At 39.5% G+C, this 19776-nt stretch overlaps 1 long non-coding RNA gene across 1 annotated transcript in view; it reads left to right on the top strand.

Annotated features, from left to right (window-relative positions):
* The first annotated feature begins 1929 nt into the window (after positions 1-1929).
* The window catches only part of LOC127979762 (uncharacterized), a 46084-nt gene continuing 28237 nt past the window's right edge, over positions 1930-19776 (top strand). Inside the window, exons 1-5 of the long non-coding RNA XR_008158864.1 lie at positions 1930-2516; positions 2676-2773; positions 5656-5725; positions 10525-10645; positions 19546-19624. This is a non-coding gene — a long non-coding RNA (uncharacterized LOC127979762). The remainder of the gene's footprint in view (positions 2517-2675; positions 2774-5655; positions 5726-10524; positions 10646-19545; positions 19625-19776) is intronic.

Consider the following 19776-nt stretch of genomic DNA (forward strand, 5'->3'; position numbering starts at 1 on the left):
TTTACTGAGCGCCTGCACGTTGATTCTCCTGACATTGACGCATCGCCCTGGAAAAAAAGAGAAAGAAGCGGGATAGATAAATAACACAACAGCGACACTGCTCCGTAATCCCTTTTGTTTCGCTGGATTTGTTCTCCTCACATGCTAAAGCAAACAATCCCCCGTAAAAAACTTGGCTTGGAACTTTCCCCCCCTCGACAAGCCCCCCCCTCCCTTTACGCCCGTGTGTGAGAGAAAAAGATATTTAGTGACTTTGATATGTAAAGCTACAAAATCTTACCTGAGGCTACACAATCATCTCTCTTCCACAATCCAGTCAAATCAGGAGAGAGAGCGAGAACAAAAGAGATACGATAGGACACAAGAGCAGTGCAAATCTTGCTTTCTGATGAGAACAACAAAGAAAGGGGGGGAAAAGGAGTGAAAGAATGGATGAGGAGATTAAAGGGAAGACAAAACCCACATTTGGCCGGCTCTGGATTAGAAACGCTGCTCTCTCGCTCAGCAACCCAGTCCATCGTTCCGAGATGTAGATTTCCACTAGGACCCTGTTATTAAATTCAAAGGGTTAAAAGCGGAAGCTGTGAGGTGAAAGTGGACAATAGACTAAATGCTACATGTGCTCAGGGCAACACATCAAACTAATTTAACAGAGCATGCCTCTGTGATGTAGAGGTCAGATCCGGAGAGTTACGCGTCCCGAAGCCCACAATGCTTTCTTTTTTTTTTTTAATGAAACAGGCAATGGAAAGAATGCCCGGCCATTTAAAATGCCTGACCCCGGACTTTAACACAGCACTTGTAAATTAGCCACACAGACAGCCTTAGCCGAAAGGTCACGAGCGTGTTTTTCTGCTCCTCTTTCTTTGACATAATCTAAAATGGAGGGTCTGAAATTAGCTTTAACCTCCCGAATGACACGTTTATTTACATAACCGCTATGGACAGAGGGAGCGGTTCAACGCTAGATCAAAATCAACACATTGTTTTTGCCACGTCGCGAGCAGTCGCCCAGTGACCATCTCCGAGAGGCCCGGGGATATTTGTTGTCAAGACGAGAGCTCGGCAAAGGGCTTCAAATAATCTAATCTGGTGCATCTAAGTGTGTTCTGCCCTAACGCGCCTCTGACCCCATTCTGTTCTCATGGATCCTGGCGGTGGGGGCCGAGGGGGGCTCATGCGTGGCGTGCTAATCCGCCGAGTCAATAGCGGCAGCGAGCGCTTGCGAATAAACTGGTGCCGCGGTGGTGGCACTATCACGACTTGGCTTGACTCTAATGCCAGTGTCTCCTCAGGGGAAGGACTTTATTTCAGCATTGTTAAGGGAGGGCTTCGGAAAAACATTAGCGTCAAAGCGCGTGAGCTTTTATGGAACAGCACTGAGAAAGAGCACGAGGAGAAAACCTGTCACAGCAGTTCTGGTCTCGATGCGATCGCATGAGGGCGACCTGCAGTTTTAACTCTGTCAAGGCAAGACTCTGGAGGTTTCCTGCATCCTTCTGTCTTTTGATAGCGCATGTGAAATGCAAGAATAAACGCGTCGGCTTGGCACACGATCCGTGTCCACTGGGCCTTTGCGAGATGACCTTTGCCTGGTGAATGTCGGACTGAGTTTTTAAGCATTATACGCATTAATTTGAGAGATTATTCATATTAGTGCATGTGCACAAGGTTTTGACTGTTATTTTTTGTTTCCTTCAGGATGTCAAAGACCTTTTTGCTGGGCATGTACCTTTTTTGTGTGTGTCTTTTTCTGGAGGCCTCAGTGACAGTTTTGAATCACTGAAATGTGCTTTTGGTACCCTATTTCTTTAATATTAGATTTTTTTCAAATGTATTATTATTATTATTATTATTATTATTATGTTTTTTAAGGTAGTATTTTAAAATTCACTGATTAACAAATTAAATTTTCTGATTGGGGGGGGGGCAAATGTGAACAAATTATTATCATTATTAAATTAGTAAAAATGTATAGATTATTTATTTATTTATTAAGATTATTATTATTTTGTATGTGTTTATGTATCATTTATTTGTCACATTCAACATCCACTTAGCTTACTAATACAAGAGGGTACATGGCACAATTTGGTGAGTAGACTGTGTGTGTGTGCCCTTGTGTGTGCGTGCATTTATTATTTTTTCATACATGTAAAAGGCTTGCATTTTAGAGTGATTGATTAGATGAGTGAGTAATGTGTGTGTGAGTGTGTGTTTAACAGTTAACGTGGCAGGGAGTGGACAGAAGGGCCAAGTGTGACAGGTGGACAGACATGATAAGGAGAGAGTGGTGCAACCCAGCGCTCAGCAGAAGCAGACCCCAGGAGAATATCCAGCCAAAAGCAGCTAATAGCTGATACTCATCAGAGATAGAGCCACTGAAGATTTTCAGTCTCTGTGGAATAGTCAGCTCATTCAACTGCAGCACAAATTCTCCTCCTTAAAAATGTTATATGTTAATAAAGTTTTATACAATAGGACAATTAATGTTGGGACTGAAGGACTGTGCCATGGTTAGTATAATTTACTGCTTACGCTTTGCCCCAGGTTAAATTGTAGTTTTTTTTGTGTGATATTCACATATGTACTGTAAAACTGTATGGTGTTTGTGACTGCCCACAGGATATTTCAAATCACTAATTAAATCTCTTTCATTTCACTTTTGTTTATAGATCCGATGAAGAGTAAATCAAGACTTTCTGCTTTACAGATTTCACATCAGTGTCCCATTGCAAACTCAGCAATGTTGTAACTCCAAGAAGAAGGCATGGTTAGTATCGTTTTTTCTTTCTCTGTGATCCATGTTAATTTTATATTTCACTTTATTATATTTTTACTGATCCTATCTGCTTCTCAGGTTTATCTTAGAGTTTCAAATTGCTCACATTTGGTAACAGTAAAGCAGACATAACTCATTTAATTCAGAACAAATAATCTGTTCCATGCCATTTACCATCATTTTTATAGCTCTATACATTTACTGCATATCAACAATTGACTCACTTGTTTCTATTTTTGTTTAAGGGACAAGAGCAACCCATTAAATGTGTGTTTACACTGCTGAGCCCACACTTATAATTTTGTGAATCATGAAACTAAGAAATGTTCAGGTATGGAAGGACCATTTTGATTGATATGCATTTACTTCACCATCAAACGGATTGAATGAAGGATCAGATCGGAGCTTGTTTGTGTCGAGCCGAATGATGTTTACGGTACAGTATCGTTCGAGCTTAGTGATTTATCACAAACGTGGCAAACAGTGAGTCAGTCAGCAGTGTGGGTGGCAATGTGTCACCAACACACAGCGCCATCTGCTAGGAGTTTGTTCAACAAAGATCGATTGTGCTTCGAGACGCTCCCTCTCTCTGTCGGTTTCTCTCCTGTGTTCGTTCTCTCACCTCCTCTCCTCTCCTTTCCTCTACTCCGCACAGAGGAGGACGTGCAATGCCAAAATAAGAACGAGATGTTGGAAGGCACCGAAGAGGAAAAATGATCGGTTTGTCCTCTCGTTGGGAGCGGTCCAAATCTGGAGCTTCATCTGAAAAGTTTGTTTTCACAGTTGGTCATTGCTTATAAAGCCCATAAAACTTTACAAACGCACGTATAACGTCGGCTCACGGTGGTCCCTGGGGGTCAGTGGAGGCAAGTCGACATATGACTTTCAAAAAGAGCTGTTTTGCATACTTAAATACATCACTGTGCCCCACGAAAAGGTCAAGTACAAATGGTCAGATCTCAGGAGACGAAGCTTCGCTCTAAATGCTTCCTGCAGAAATCAAGATCTACGATACGTGTCGGCCATTATGTGAGACGTACGAGGTAAAATTGCTAATGTAAAATTGGTAATGTGATTAGAACGGTCCCTGGCAGGCGAGACCGGGGCAGTGGTAAACAAGCCAGCGCTCCTTATGTGTAAGTGAAGATGGTGGAGGAGACACAGACTCGAAATGAATAACCTCAACCCGGCCTGTTTGCCCCGGAGCTAGAGGTCAGGACCCGTTTGGAAACGGCGTGTTATGGCGTTTGGACATACTTGTGCGGGTGCCGGACCAGTCTTCTGCATTTTCTGCCCTTTAGCTTCTAACATGCCAGTTAAAGTCACTGAGGACAGCAGCTGACATCTCTTTTAGTGCCGAGACAGGGGATCGGTTTGTTGACAGAGCCGTCCATACATACACCAGATTGGGATCTGTGGCCTTGGTAAAGCCAAGGGTCTTACCCCCATCAGACTCGCAACGGTGACCCTTGTTTTGGTGTTTATGCCCAGGCAGGTGTGCCCATGATTGTGGGGTGCATGAACTGACATCCGTCAGGGCATCCGTTCCCTTAGCATGAATGTAAATAGCCTACAGCCTGTGGGTGAGGCCCTTGTCTGTTTACCTGCCAAAGGAGGGCAGAGAGGGGGCTATAAGCACAGAAGGCCTCCTTTGCCCTGGTGTTCCAGGTGGCCCCCAGGGTCAAGGTCCCTCGTTTAGCTTTCTAAAAGGACTATGGGTGTGTTTTCATACTTTGTTTTATATTATTAATGCAGCCTATTGTCAAATTCAGCATTTGATTGCACTGATACCAGTGTTTGAAGATCGTCAGGAATGATTCTTGGGTACAGCCAGCTCTCATTAATTGTCGGTTCTCTTTCCTGTCCCTGCTTCAGGGAAGAAACAGCACCGAGTCAGAATTTAAAAAGTGTGTTGCTGGATTGCCTCTTTTCTTTTTCTTTTGCACATTCTAACATTCTCATGTTTGCCATTCATTATTTACAAGCCAATAAGCATCTTTTCTGGAAAGCTGTGTTGGAGTCTCCTTAAAAGTAGAAATATTTTCAGAATTTGGCCTTAAATTTGAATGAAAAATGTCTTGAAATAGGTTGCATTGGGGCCTTAATTACAATCCGAAAAATATTAAGGATAGAATTAAATATGTGTCATTTCTGTCTTTCAATTTGTGATCAAAATGTGAGATATTATGATATTTTGCCCAGTTTGTCTTCTACAATGTTGGCTATGTTGTAGATAACTGTTCTGTGTAGCCAACAATATTAGATTGTATGTGAATAGACATACTACCATTAGAAATCTGTAAGATTTGTCTTTTATTTATTTATAGTAAGAAATGGAATTAGTTAGGACCAATTACATTGATCAAAAGTAACAGTAAAGACATTTATAATATTACAAAAGAATGTATCATGTAGCCTAAATATTGTTCTTTTGAACTATTTCTATTCATCAATGAATTCTGAAGAAGCTCAACTGTTTTCAACATTGATGATAATAAGAAATGTTTCTTCAGGACCAAATCAGCATATTAGAATCAAATGATTTCTGATGGACCATGTGATATGTGGCTGCTGGAAATGTAGCATTGCCATCACAAGGATGAATGACATTTTAAAATATATTAAAATAGAAAATTTATTATAAATTGTAATCATTTTTCAATAGACCAGCCTAACATTTGAACCGTAGTTTGCAGATATTCACAATATGCAAACAAGGGGAAATAGCACCACATTTTTCCACTTGAAGCAGTGTCTGGTACCCCACCCTCACTGCTGACAATGCTGGGAATCTGATTTGCAAACTTACAAAAGAAAGTGTAATAGGCTGCGCATTGTTGTCATTAGAGTTGTTTTTCTGGTTATTTCCTCAGGGACGAAAAGGAAAATTCAGAGGGAACGAGAATAATAAATGCAAATTATAAATCCGTTTACCAAACACCGGTAAGAGCATCTTTCCTCTTTTTTTTTCTAACACCCCAAACCTCACCACTTCCTGCCTGTCCTTTGGGAAATGGCCACACTTCTCCAGTCCGCCTATGAGCAAACATCTGCTGTGAAACACGGAAGCGTTCCCCTGGTGATTTGTTTCCAACAGATCCCCTCATCCCATGTGCTGTTGGATCACGTGTTAAAACTGGCGACAATAGAGCATGTCGCGGCAATCTGAAAATTAGACAAAAAGTCCGAGAACAAATTTACAGATTTTTAATGAAGTTTATTTTGTGGTCCCCCCCTCCCTCTCCATCCTGATGTGCTCTCAGCAGTGCTGCAGTTCCTCCTCCGTTAATTCGGTTCCTAAACACCTGCTTTTGCACCTTTGATAATTATAGCTGGAACTTTTGTTAATCCGCTCTAATAGTGCTCAAGCTGAGTCCGTTTGCAGCTAATAATTACGGCAGTCGGCATGGGGTTTGGCTCGTCTCTGGTGTAGACTGTGTGATACAATACCGATCACAGCTCTAGCAAGCTAACATCTCGACTGGGATAACTCAACATCACGTCCCTGCCTCTTCCTACAGCTGTCTCTTAAAACTCGGCGCTCTCTAAATGCAATATTCATCCCTCTTCTGGGACATTTATTTTGGAGATATTAGTGCAAACTTGACCTTAAAAAGAGATGAATTAATAGGATGGAAATATATCAGGAAAAATAAACGAATTCTTGAAGCCTTGAAGGAAGAGCAAACAAATCATTGGCACGGATCTCACCTTTGGGAGTTGTCATACTTTGCGTTTTTTCTTCTTCACACTCTCTCTTCTTCTTCTTCCTCCCTGCGAAAAGTTAGCTAGCGCTTGCATATCATCATTAGTGTGGCTGCTGCTCCTTTAGAGATCAAATGCTGTTTTCTCAGCACTAGCAGAAAGTCTGTTGGTTTTAAACTCCAGAGGGTTTGCCCCGAGGCATTAAAAACATAGGCATGTCAATCTGTGCATGTCGAAAGCACTCTCACAGGCAGCTAGATAAAAAACGGCGATCATTTAAATGGTAAATAGTCTAAATGTTTGGCGTTTGAAGAGTGGAGGAATGGCAAAATAGATGCTGCTATGGTTCATAGGGAAGCAACGAGGGGCAAAGAGGCTTCTGCCTACCATTTCATACGCTATGGCTAATCGTGCGTGTATCAGAGCGTCTGATCGTTAGCGTTGAATTGAAAGGAGAGTTCTAAGGCCGGGTTTCCAGTCTCAGATCTTTCTGTATTAACACTTTACAGCGGCGCAGACAAGAAAACGCAGGCAGCAAAACAGTAAAAAGAGGATTCTCCAGTGATTCAATACTGACTGCAAACACTTTAATATCTGAAAAAAAAAATCCTGAGGTGCAATCAGCGAATGTTGAACATACTGTAGAGCAACAGAGAGTGAGAGAAAAAAGGATGTGTGAAATCAGGGTGATCTTCATGTTCATAAATGCAGAATATCACCGTACTGACAGAATCTTCAAGGTGAACCCTTAAATATTTGTGCACCTTGATACAGTTGCATAGTGGTGCTCTCTTTTACTGGTAAAGATGAAGAAACTTTGCTAGAGAAAGGCAGCTTTGTCTTTAAATTTAAAGAATACTTTTATAATGCTTTGTGAAATAAAACTCCTTTTGTCTTCGACAGAAAATACAAGATAAAAAGTGAACAATAGTAATGCATAAATGCTGGCATAATTTTCATTCATATCATGTTAACATTTAAACTTTTAGCCTTGGTTAAAGTCGAATCCTCTGGACCGAGTTGAACATTGCACAAGTGTGGCGTTTTGGTGGTGCAGAGTAAAAGTCAAAAGCGTGATGTTTTCTTATGAGAGTGCTAGTAAAGGGGTCTACATTTTAGATCTCGCTGAATGTTGATCTTTTTCAGTGTCTACCCAAATATTAAAATGCATATTTGCATGATCCAGACGTTTCAAACCAACTGAGGTTTGATTTTTTTCTTCAGAAACATTTTATAATATATAGTTTATTTAACTGATACAGATATTTAATTTTGTGTGTGTGTGTGTGTGTGTGTGTGTGTAAAAAAGGAATGCTTCAAAATGAACTTCTCTCAAAAATAACTGATAACTTTAGTAATCTGAAAAGATTTGTTCATTAAATACAAAATTCCAGGCGAAAACTAAAATCTATCTTTCTCTATTTTGCACTTAAAAATGTACTTGTAAAATAATAATAATAATAATAATAAATAAAAATCTTTTTTTTTCTTTGCTCATGTTTTATACCACTTAAAGCATCAAGAAGCCCCCTCAACAAAGTGTAAGTCACCCCTAGATAGAACCACACTATACAAGACACCTATGAGATCACGTTTGGGAGGATAAAATCAGGTTTAGAAGAAAGTAAAAGAAAAAGCACCCTACACCAATTTGATTATTTTCATTATTTTCAATGTGAGTCAATGCATTAATAAAAGAAGTGTGCTTTTACGCCTTTTTAAAAATGCATAAGAAATAGAGTGATAAAGAGGCAAAGGGAACAAAGGTATGATGGAGACAGTGCAGGGTAAGAGTCTGAGACGCAGCATCCTGGCTGTGGTAGGACTCCGGCCTGCTGTCCTCCCCGTGTCCTCTCCCAGCGCCCCAGAGTCACGCATCACTCATCGTGTCACAATGAACTCCAGATGCTCTCACCCAGGAGAACCATCCCACCCCTCTCATCCCTCTTCATTCCCTCCAACAATTTAGTAATGAAATATTGATTTTTAGTTAGATTCATATTGATGCTATTAGCTTTGCATTGATAAATCACAGCTCTGTGCCCGTCGGTGGCAGAGCAAGTGTTTGCGGTGCAGTGCTGGGGAGATTACAATCAAGCAATTGATGTGTTAATTTGATGGATATCTTTGATTTCTGTGTCGTATTTTCTCTTCCCTTTTTTTTCTCAACGCTGTCCTCTATTTCCACGAACTGAGTTTCATAACAATGCTTTAGCACAAATCACACACAGCTGGATTTATGAGAGCCGCTGTCCACTGGAGCGCCTGCAGCCTCTCTCGCTCCGTCTCTTAGTGTGTGTTTGTGAGAAGGTGATATCATACTCTTCGCCTCAAATCACCCACGCAGCATTTGAGTGTCAGCCTGCACACATCCCAATTAAAGCCCTGAGAGAAAGAGAGGTGAAGCTAAAACTCAAAGCCCTTTTATTCTCCACCCACAGAATGTTTCTATAAACACAGCTGAGCAATAGATGATCATCAGCATTTCATGTAACATGATTAAATACACAATATTTTAATTAAAGCCAGTCTCAACAGATGTATTTCTTCTAAAACAAATAAGTAAGGTGACTGTTGCTTAACGTTCATGAAGTTAGTAAGACGCTTTGGTCAGAAACCACCTGTTAAATGATCATCTGTAACACATAAAGAATAAAATTTTATAGATAAGTATTTTAAAACTGATAGTTTTCTGTATTTTAACTGGATAAGTTGTATTAAACTGCCATATAATGCAGATAAACACAATATTTTTTGTATCATATGTTTAGCTTCACAGATATTAAATATTTTGAGAATTACTTGAATCTGAAGATAGCTCGACCCACAATATTCGCCCAAATGTCAAAGTAATGTCATATAAAACTACATATCATAATAATATTGAAATAATATTTTTGTTTTGAACTGAAGTCTGTAGTTAAAAAAAGAATTCATGTTCTGCCAATTTATCAGTCATTTTTAAGATAACTCAGTCTTTTTTTCTCAACAACTCATCTTTAATGCATCAAGTTGCTGCCAAAAACTACCCATTTTGGCTAAAGCACTTGGTGGAAGAAATGTTTATTATTATTATTATTATTATTATTTTTTTTTTACCACTGTAAAGGGAGGTGCCTTAGGTAAAATGATTGTAATACAGCCTCATTGCTTATCGCTTTATAAGAAGAGATAAATACTAATACAGCCATCCATGCAGTATCGGGTCCTGTTGGCCTTCTTTAAACTATGCGACCACCAGTTCTTACCGAATACCATATTAAACATTTCCAGTAGCCATTGGAAAGAAATGACATTTCCTTCCTCTTCGCCACAAAGACATTCAACTTGAACTGAGTTTAATTGGAAATTATGATGTCTACATACAACGTGCATTCTCTCTTATAAGCGTATGTGAAATGTATAGAGAGTATATAAGTGTAGGTTTTAAAACTGAAATGCTTTCTGTTTGTCTTCCCCTTTGACCCATACAAGCAAGAGGAAGTTCACAGTCTCCAAGGCACCAGATTACGCCATTGATCCGAACCCAAAATGGCTCCATGTCTGGCATTTTCAGAGGCCGTTTCCAAGTCAATGTCATCCTATCTGCCTCAAACTAAAAGAGACAAATACGACTGGTTTAAGGTATCTGCCTCATTAGGAGGCACCACAGATCAGAGCGTAAATAGTTTAGACTGATTCACTGACCAACAAAATAGCGCCAGAGCTTCAGTTCAATAAAATTCATCTTGTAGTCTCACAAAGTGCTGCTTAGTTGCACACTCCGATATTACCTTGGTATACTACCATGTCCAAAACACTCTTAGTACTTTTTTGTTTGTACAAAGTTAGACTGGAAATGTAGTGTCATTTTTGTTTTCATTGTCATAATGATTTATTCAGAGCTCCCTTCTAGTGAAAAGTTCAATGCACTGACGGTTTAGGATTTTAACATAATAGATGTTGTTAGCTCTTGCGATGTATTCATACTTTACATTTGAAATGCTAACCATAGAAAAGTGCTTTAGCAGGGCCATAACTGAAGCCTTCTCTTGCAGGTAAAGATGGAGTGGTTGTCTTGCTGTTGTGCTGGTATCAGACGTGGGCTCTTCATCAGATGACTAATGGAGTTGTGCAGCTAACCAGGAGGCCCAAGGCTGTTTGTTAGCTCTTAACAAGGTGAACCAGCTCCTACGGAACAGCACACTAGCGCTGAAGGATTTATTATAGATCTGCGTGTCCGCAGGCCATGAACGGTACAGCGCCGGTCTCATTGTAGTGGGTCCAGCACACTAACAGAGGGTTTAGATCATTATTGCCTCATTGTTTTGATACAATTTTGGAGAGCGGGTGATGGATGGATGGATAATCGGATGAGTAAAGGAGTTTTGGTAGCCTAGCACATGAGGGTTATGGATGGACTGCAAAAACACATGGAAAGGATCAGGAAAAGTGAGTTTTGAACATGTTTTAGAGATGGAATTTGGGAAAAAGTTTTCAGTCTTTACATATTTAGAGATGTTATATGTTATAATTCACCTAAAGTTACATTAAACAGCATTGTTTTTTAATAATTATATGTTTTAGTTAGAAAAAATACAATATATATATATATATATATATAAATATTTATATTAATAAATATATAAAAATGTTTTTTTTTTTTTTTTAAATATTTGATTTGTACATTTAGTATGTGCAAATAAAATCTTTAAAATATTGTAATTTTTTATTGTTGGTAAAAGTTTAAATTTCTGAATGTACAAATTAAACATTTAAAAAAATACAAAAACACTAAAACATTTATACGAATAAATTAATTATAATTAAAATATTGAAATATTTTTTACAAATACATTATGTGCATGTATAATTTCTTTTTAAATATCATTTTTGAAAGTTTACTTTGTGCTCTTTTTTACAATTATTTTATTTTACATTATAAATTTTTATTATTTTTACATTTTACATCTTACAAATATATATAGTTTATGATAAAATGATATTTTAGACACAGATTAAAAATTTGAATAAATAATATTCAAATACTAAAGCTTTTACACTTGGAATGTAAAAAAAAAAAAAAAAAAAAAAAAAAAAAAATGCACATGCGACATTTTAAACTATTATCTGGCACATAATCCAGCACAAATTTTCCCAGAGAAAACTCTGTACTGTTCTGCCCTTTTGTCCCTCCATCAATACAATCAGCTGGTGTCATCCAGCGGTCAGTCTCCGTGCAAGGAGGGGCAGGCTGTGAGAGGTAAGGGGGGGGCTTTAAGCGACGCTAATCACCGCGCTCGCTGTCAATCGCCTGCCAATATTAGCCGCCACGTCCCCATCTGTCAGAACGGGGCCTGATGGCTCCCTCGTTAGCGCCGATCACCTGCCCTCAGCCAGAGCGGCTGTGCTAACATCCATCACTCACCGGCGCCCATTTTTTCCTCTGCCGCTGTCTAATGGCCTTCGTTCAATTGTCTCCTTTAGCTCGGGTGCTACAAAGTTAGTAGAGCGCAGGGGTGATGGGTTGGGGGGGAGGGATGTAGAGGGAGGGGTGCGACAGAAGCAGCTCAAACATTTCAAGCACGCTGCGGTGGTGTAATGAGCCATGGCAGCTGGATATACCTGTGCATGCTTTGATAAAGGTGAGCTGACACACCAGGGCCAGATAGGCACTTTGGTGTCGCAGACATATGTCTATCTATCACCGCAGAGCGCTGGAGGGGAGAGAGAGAGAGAGAGAGAGACAGGGAAGAGCAGCGTGAGCGGGAAAAAGCCAATAGGGAGGAAATGGTGTGAGAACAGCTGCTAGTATTTTGTAGTCATCAGTACGTACAAGCAGCGGCCTCCAAATTGGACATTCGTGGCTAGAAGGCTCCTGATCTCAGTTTCCCCTCTAACAATCCTCTGAAAGCCAAGCGAGATGATAAACTGTGAAGAGCGTCTCCAAGCTATTCCTCTTGTGTGGCCCTCTGCGTCTCTCCCCATCGCTGTATTCTCTGCCGTTTCTTGCCTTTTGTCCGAAAAAGGAAAAGAGGGAAGCAAACATTTAGGGGTGCAGTGTAGCATGCTGGACTGATGCAATACATTCTCTTTGTGGGACTGTAGCAGTAAAGCCGCTGGACTGTGGCTCGGCTCGCCAGCCGTGAGATGATTAATTCAAACTTAACACTAGAGAAGACACTAATATTCATCACCTCGGCTGCATTCCTCTCCAACGCCAGCCTACAGCTCTCCTAATTAATCAGCACAGACTACACCCCAGTAAAGCTGCAAAACAACACAGTACGCTGATAGAAAACAATGCAGGAGAACTCAGAGCTGCTGTGGCTGGTGCAACTGTGACATTTTTGCGAGCATTTCATTGGCGTACAAAAAATTATTTTAGTCATGCTGGAAGCATTAATAAAATATGATTTCTTTAAAGGCTTTGTACAATCTCAGATGATATGAAAGTAATTAATTTATAAAAAAATATAAAGCATTTCCTATAATATCATTTAAAATAATAACGTTATGTTATAGATTTTTTTAACATGCCATTTAAATAATATTTATGCTTTGACATTTGGTTAAATTAATTCATAATTATTTAGTTGTGTATACATAAATAATAAATATATATTGATAAAAATAACAAATAATTGTCATTATTATATTGAAATGTACAGATGCATAATCAATATATTGCCTAAGTAATTTATGTCAGTCCTAATTAAATCAATTTCACTACTCATTAATTTATAAGAGTGCAGTTAATCATTTAATCTCCAGTGAATCTTAATTTATCATTTTATTTTTTAAATTATAGTTGTTTTTTGTTGCTGTTTTTGACACTCTTGTCATGTTTTTTGGTTTTACCATTGTAACATCCACTTATAATTATAATACAAAATTGAATCTGAAGCTCTTTGCGTGACACATATAAAATTGGCATTTAATTTGATGTTTGTGTAAAATTCCCATATTTTGGATGCCAATATGTGAATCGAGTTAACATCTGAAATCGCAATGCATGTAAATAATCGCGACAGGCCTAACGTTTACAAATTTTTCACGAGCGATTACGTATTGTAGTCCGGCCCCTTTTCTTTATTTCCACACACAATGTTCTTCTGAAACGACTGTCCCTGTGCTTTTTGTTCCTTTGAAAATAAATCCCATTAGTCTATGCGACATCATACACTATTGTGTATCTCTTTTGTTTCATGCGATTCAAATGCCTAGCTCAAAAGAGATATAGATCATCTGAATCGCGACTGTTGAATGAAAGGATTGTTAGCATGTAAATGCATCTCTTAAATTAGCACCTTTCATTGTGTAATCAAGTTCTGCTGTATGCAGAAAAATAAGACTTTAAGATTCTGAATCCTGCGTTGCTATAGAAATCTTTTTTTTTTTTTTTTGTATGCAGTACAATCCCTCTCCTCATCAGAGGGAGAAAATACCTCACTTTGTTCTGTTGTGCTTTGCATTGTTGTTAGCCTTCCATTCAAACAAAGGAGACATTTTATGGTGCAAACGATCTATTCAGTATTGCCTACTCTCATAACTCCTCTCAGAAACAGCCTTTTATGCTGGAGAAACACCCTCATATGTTAAACAGACAAAAAACCAAATCCCTTCTTCCAAGAGGGGGAAAAAAGAAGAAGCGTGCATTTTGCCGAGAGCTATTTTTCTCGTTTTGTCACAGGGGAACGAGAGTTTACACGTGCCTCAACATGGCGGCCTTGACCGTGTATGAAGTAGAACAAAAGTGCTGACTTCATCTCCACTTCCCTTTTCTCTCAGTAGCCAGAGAATCTCATCAGCACTGCTTCTCTTCAGCATCTGTTTCGGTTATGATGGCCACCTGTCCTGTTGTCCCTCGAGACGAGCAGATAGGACAGACAATTCACACATGTAGAATGCCAAAATATGGTGTCGGCGTTCACACCAAAATCTCTTGCTTTTTTTTGTTCTCAAGACATGTATATTCACCTATGGTCTGCAGGCAGGGTGTTTTATTGTTCGCAATATGCCTCGTATGCTTTTCACCTTTCAGTTTGAAGCGTTTCTGTATTATACGGTGCATATCAGAAATGAAGGAGTTTCTTTTCTTTCTCTCACAGCCTAAAGAGAGCGAGTCACGTCTTTACAATAATTTCATGGTTTGTTTTATTTTTATTTTTTTAAATAAAATACAGCTTCAGTTAAAGATAGTAAATGGGATTCAAAAGCCTGAGACCACATTGAAAATCCAGTAGGTAAGTTATAATTTTAAAGAGTGTGATATTTATGCTGGTGTTACCAGTCTAAATAGAAAAATAATGACATTTTCAGACAGGTTTCCTGAACACTCCTCCTGTCAAACAAACAGTCATTTTGATCATAGCAAGATCTAGCCAGTAAAATATTTTACAGCAGAGCATAATTATAATCTGGAGTGTGAAAACCTGTAAAATGTCTAAATCGTAGTACGGAGTGGAAATCAGTTCCTGTCTGTCAAATTTCTCTCCTCCACACGGCTTGTTTGGTCATTTGTTTTAATGCTGCCAATCTTGACAAGCTCAAGAAGGTGAAAATGGCAAATGATCCGGGGCCAGCTGAAATATTTCAAAACCATTCTCACATTCCCTGTGTACATTTGAAATATTTCTTTTTGTTTTAGACCTACTGACATTTTCCAGCGCTGGTGATTAAAAAATCATCAGATAAAGACCCGGCAGTACAATGCTCTTCTTATTTATTCAGAATAAATGAATAAACACATTTATTATTAAGTAGAGAAAGATTCTCTCTGTGACCTTTGAACAGTTTGCATACAAAGTATACCTTACAAAAATTAGTGCTGATGGTATTGAGAATTGCACAACGAATGACCTTCACCTCTGGAATACTTGATTCTGATTGGTCAATTGCAGTTTTGTATGATGACAACTGAGGCATTGCTAATTCAAGCCCCCTTTAGTTCAATGCTTATGTTGAGATAATGCCTTTACATCACCATTCCATATACTAATATTTACAACAATTTTGCATTCAGCTCTAAAGAGTAGCACTTCAGAGGTTTCACTTGATAATTTCACAACACCGTTTAAATGAAGCAATTATCCATTATTTCTTACTTTCACCAGTTTTGTTGGTCTATCACAGCAACGGCTCGTACACCTGCTTTTCTCCATTGTTATAGATGGGTCGTGCGCTTTCATTCGACACAATAGCTGCCTTTTAACTCGCAGAAATAGCTTGGGAGTGACACATTAACACAGGTGTTCCTCTTACAGCTAAGTGCTCCACGAGGTGAAAGGCCTTTAAGTACCTGTTGATAGGTGACAGGGAGGGACATGTTAATAAATACTGTTAGGCTACGGAGAGGGGCCTGGTGTAATCGTGTGCAGTAAGTCAGATTGCTGTCTGGCTCTGCGGCAACAGTAAAGAGTTAATGACACGCTGTGCCAACCGCACGCCTCCTCTGCCTCGCCTCTCTATTGTAAAGGCCCCGTGCTACACAAAGCTGTGAAGAGGGATGAGCGGAGAGAGGCGGCGTGCCTGCCGATGAACAGGAAATGAAACAAAGAGAGAGAGGATGGCCTGATAGCAGTGATTATTACCCAAAATATCATATAAAGATGGCAGCGAGTGCGAGGGGGAGGACTAGCGTGCCGCCCACTTAGCCTCGCATAATGAAAACGTGCAAGGTGCGAACGCAGGCCTGAATCGTGTGTGTCAGTGTGTGCATGAAAGAGAACGAGGAGGCGTGGGGGGGGGTTGTAAATGCTAGGAATGCAAGTGTGTTTCTTGAATCCGCCAGAATATCAAGGTTACCAGAATTCATTTGTCCTTTTGCCATTCTTCAGTTTTACCCTGGAGAGATGGACCGCGGTTGCACCTTTTAAAAAGGTAGTTAATCTGGAAGTGAACCGTACACAGACTCACCGTGCCCTTGTAATATGTTGCTCAAATGAAGGAGTCGATCAATCTGTTTTTGATTCATGGACATATTTTTCAGATTAACTCTATGCTGCCATTAGCGGCCCCTGGAGCAGTAGTGAAACAGGGTTACGACGTGCGAGGGTAGCGTTTCCTGTTTATGCCGATATTACAATGCATTAACAGCTTTCACGCTTCCAAACAAATGAAATCCACTGTAAACTGACTTTAAATCGATAGTTTTCATCTGAAGCCAGCAGAAGTTGGGTCGAGCTGAAACAATGCCCCAGTCAATGAGCAAAGTGTATAAATCTTCAGATTACGAGATGGATGTGTGTGAGCTGCGACCTTACTAAAGCTAAAGTAAACGCGAGGTCTGTTACATGGTCTATTACATATTTACAAATAATTTTGATTCTGATTGAATAAGCCACACCTCTGATGGCGCGTTCTATAGTGATGTGCCAAGTTGCTATCAATGCTGATTGAATTTTGGTCACTCAGGATTGATTCATTTATTGTATAGTACAGGACCTTTCCAGTCATTTCTGGTGATTTTTAAAGATATTTTTTAATTCAGATGGAATGGATCAAGAATCATTAAGTCTGGTTGATAAAAAAAAAAGAGGTTAAAATAATTATTTGCTCAAAAGTCAAACTTTTCTGCCAGTTGTATGCTCAACAATGGCTAGATCTGCAGAGCAGGTTTTTTTCCAGGCCAGGAAAAAGCCTGGGGTTCCCATGTTTTCCAATACATGAATTTGTGATTATTATTTATTTATTATTATCATATATGTTATATTATCTATATATGTATTATATTATATTATTATTATGAATTATTATTTACCTGCTCTGGGTGTGTTCATGATGTGTTTGTGCGTGTACACTTGGATAGGTTAAATGCAGAGCACATATTCCGAGTATGGGTCACCATACTTGGCCACACTTCACTTCACTTCACTTATTTATGAATACATTTTTAATAAATCACTTTGATTCAGACTTATCCACTAGTGAATCATTTTGAATAATTTGTGAAACAGTTTGACTGATTTATTGACCTTAACTGACACAAAAGAATAATTCACTCACAAATCAAACAAGCTTCATGCTCATATTGAACAAGTTTTAGGCTGAACAACAGCATTGATTTTTTTTTTTCTGCCTGGATTGGTGGTGAGGGTGGGGTGGAATTTAAATTATTTTGATTCATGCTGATTCATTGATGAATCACCTGAGAACTGGTTTGGGCAATTAATTAAAAAGATCCAACTTGCAAGAATGACTCACTCAGAGATTGAGCTTCATTATGGCTGCCTTCTAGTCATGATATTTAGAAAACTGTTTATTAACTATAGAAATTTCCAGACCTGAAAACCAGCATTTCATAAGAGATCCCCAACATCCAGATTTTCCATGACTGTGAGTTTGGGAATGAGTGACGAAAAAGTTCCCTGGCTTCAGTTTTACCTCTGACATTTCCAAAAATGAAACCTGCAAACTTACATTTTAGCGTGAGCGTGAACTCCCTCTTTTACCTGCCGTCTGTTCCCGCAGTCTGACCTCCTTGTATAAGGTGTTCTATTATCTTTTAAAACGATGGGCAGATTCTATTTCCTGTCCATCAATCAGCCACTTAAAATGTACTATGCTTGAGATTATGACGAGCAAATTACACATACAAGAGCTCTCAGCTTCAAAATGGTTATGAGAGTCGTTAAGAGTGTAATTAACCTTGTGTTAAGTGGCATTTACTAATGATTAATGTGCAGTATTATAAAGGCAGATTGTTTCCTAAAATGAATACCTCCAACATAGCCAGTTTAAAGCTAATTGATCCAGACATCAATAACCCGATGCAGGATCAATTACGGTGCCTATTATCAGAGCGACGGGAGAACGGGCCAGCTTTTAGTTGACACAAATGGCTGACTTACTTAGTGATATAAATGTATTGTGTGATATTTGCTGACAATACATAGTAGGAAGTGTATTGAGCTACACATTTGGAGTGTTTGTAATAGCAAAAACAGGAATGTCTTCAAGAGCTGTCACATCAAATTTTGATGAAAAGGGACATGTGAGGACTCTGTCTCTCTCCTTGTTCTTCGCCCGCTCCCCTGACCCGCTGTTAAGCTCTGTATTTGTGTAGCTTCTGCTATGTGTGAGGCCTCTGCCCCTCTGTCCCTTTCTTTCTCTCATCCTCTCTGTCTCCCCCTTTTGCTCGCTCTAGGTTTACATGAGTCCGCGAGTGTGTGTTTGTGTGCGTGTGTGAGGCCCTGGACTCTCAGTCTGCCTTTCACAGAGCGAGATGCCTGTCATTCTAATCATCCGGCTGCCCATCTCTTCCACCACCAGCTGGCTGAGTCAACAAGAGAGAGGGCGAGTGTCTGAGTTGACTGGGCTGCCAAAGAACATATGCCCCTGTAACGGTATCTACTCCCTGAGCCCTGAGCGCTGGAACTCGCGGTCTTCTCTAGCTGGCAGGGCCGTCTATGATCCGTGTCTGTTAAACCCATGTCTGACTGACACTGCCAGTGAGCTGGGTCCTGACACGCTGACGCTCAGCCGATCTGACACGCCGCCCGCTCGGGCTGTTTCTCCCGTCCGCTGCCGTGGAGAAGGGAGGGAAAGGGGGGCTGGAAAGATGAGAAAGCTAGGTTTCATTTAAATAAGAGGGATAAGACAGATGGATAGATAGAAGGAACATTCTATAGGAAATACATTTTTAAATAAACACACTTAGAGGTGATGACAAACATGGCTATCTGCCAATTCTGTCCATCACTAAATGTCTCAATAATCAGCAAATATCATACAATAAATTAAATGTAAACCGTGAATGAATAATAATAATAGTAATAATAAATCTTGCTGGTGCTTTTCTGCAAACTGCACAACGATTGCTGACCTCTCCGAAAAGAAATTTCTGGAGGAAGCATTGTCTGAAAATACCTCCAGCCCTCAGATTTAAGCCGCTCCAGGGCTCTCTGCTTACCGCAGCGCGCCATCTGCTGGTCGCATCAATAACTGTCGATAAGGCACTGCTGGCTCATTTTGAGGAAATGTCACTCTATACAAAAATAATAGCATTTTTATTTAAATATTTCAATACAGGTTGACATGATTGCTTTATATTAATTTTATCCAGTTTCTCTGTCTAGAATAAGCCAAGCTGTGTGCTCGCCAGATCCAGTACGAGCACTTAGAAGAAGCAGACTACCATTACAGAAAAGTTTTGCGGTAAGTCTTAACCTAACGTTTCTTTGACAGTTTTTCTATTTATACATTTGATATCCCTTTACTTAGAGCATACTTGGACTGGAATAATGTTTTAAGAAGTTGGAGCGTCATGTTTGTTTCATAAACTTCAGCTTTGTAATTTAATGTACGTC

The sequence above is a fragment of the Carassius gibelio genome, chromosome B19 (genome assembly GCF_023724105.1).
Source record: "Carassius gibelio isolate Cgi1373 ecotype wild population from Czech Republic chromosome B19, carGib1.2-hapl.c, whole genome shotgun sequence".
In the NCBI taxonomy this organism is placed as follows: Eukaryota; Metazoa; Chordata; class Actinopteri; order Cypriniformes; family Cyprinidae; genus Carassius; species Carassius gibelio.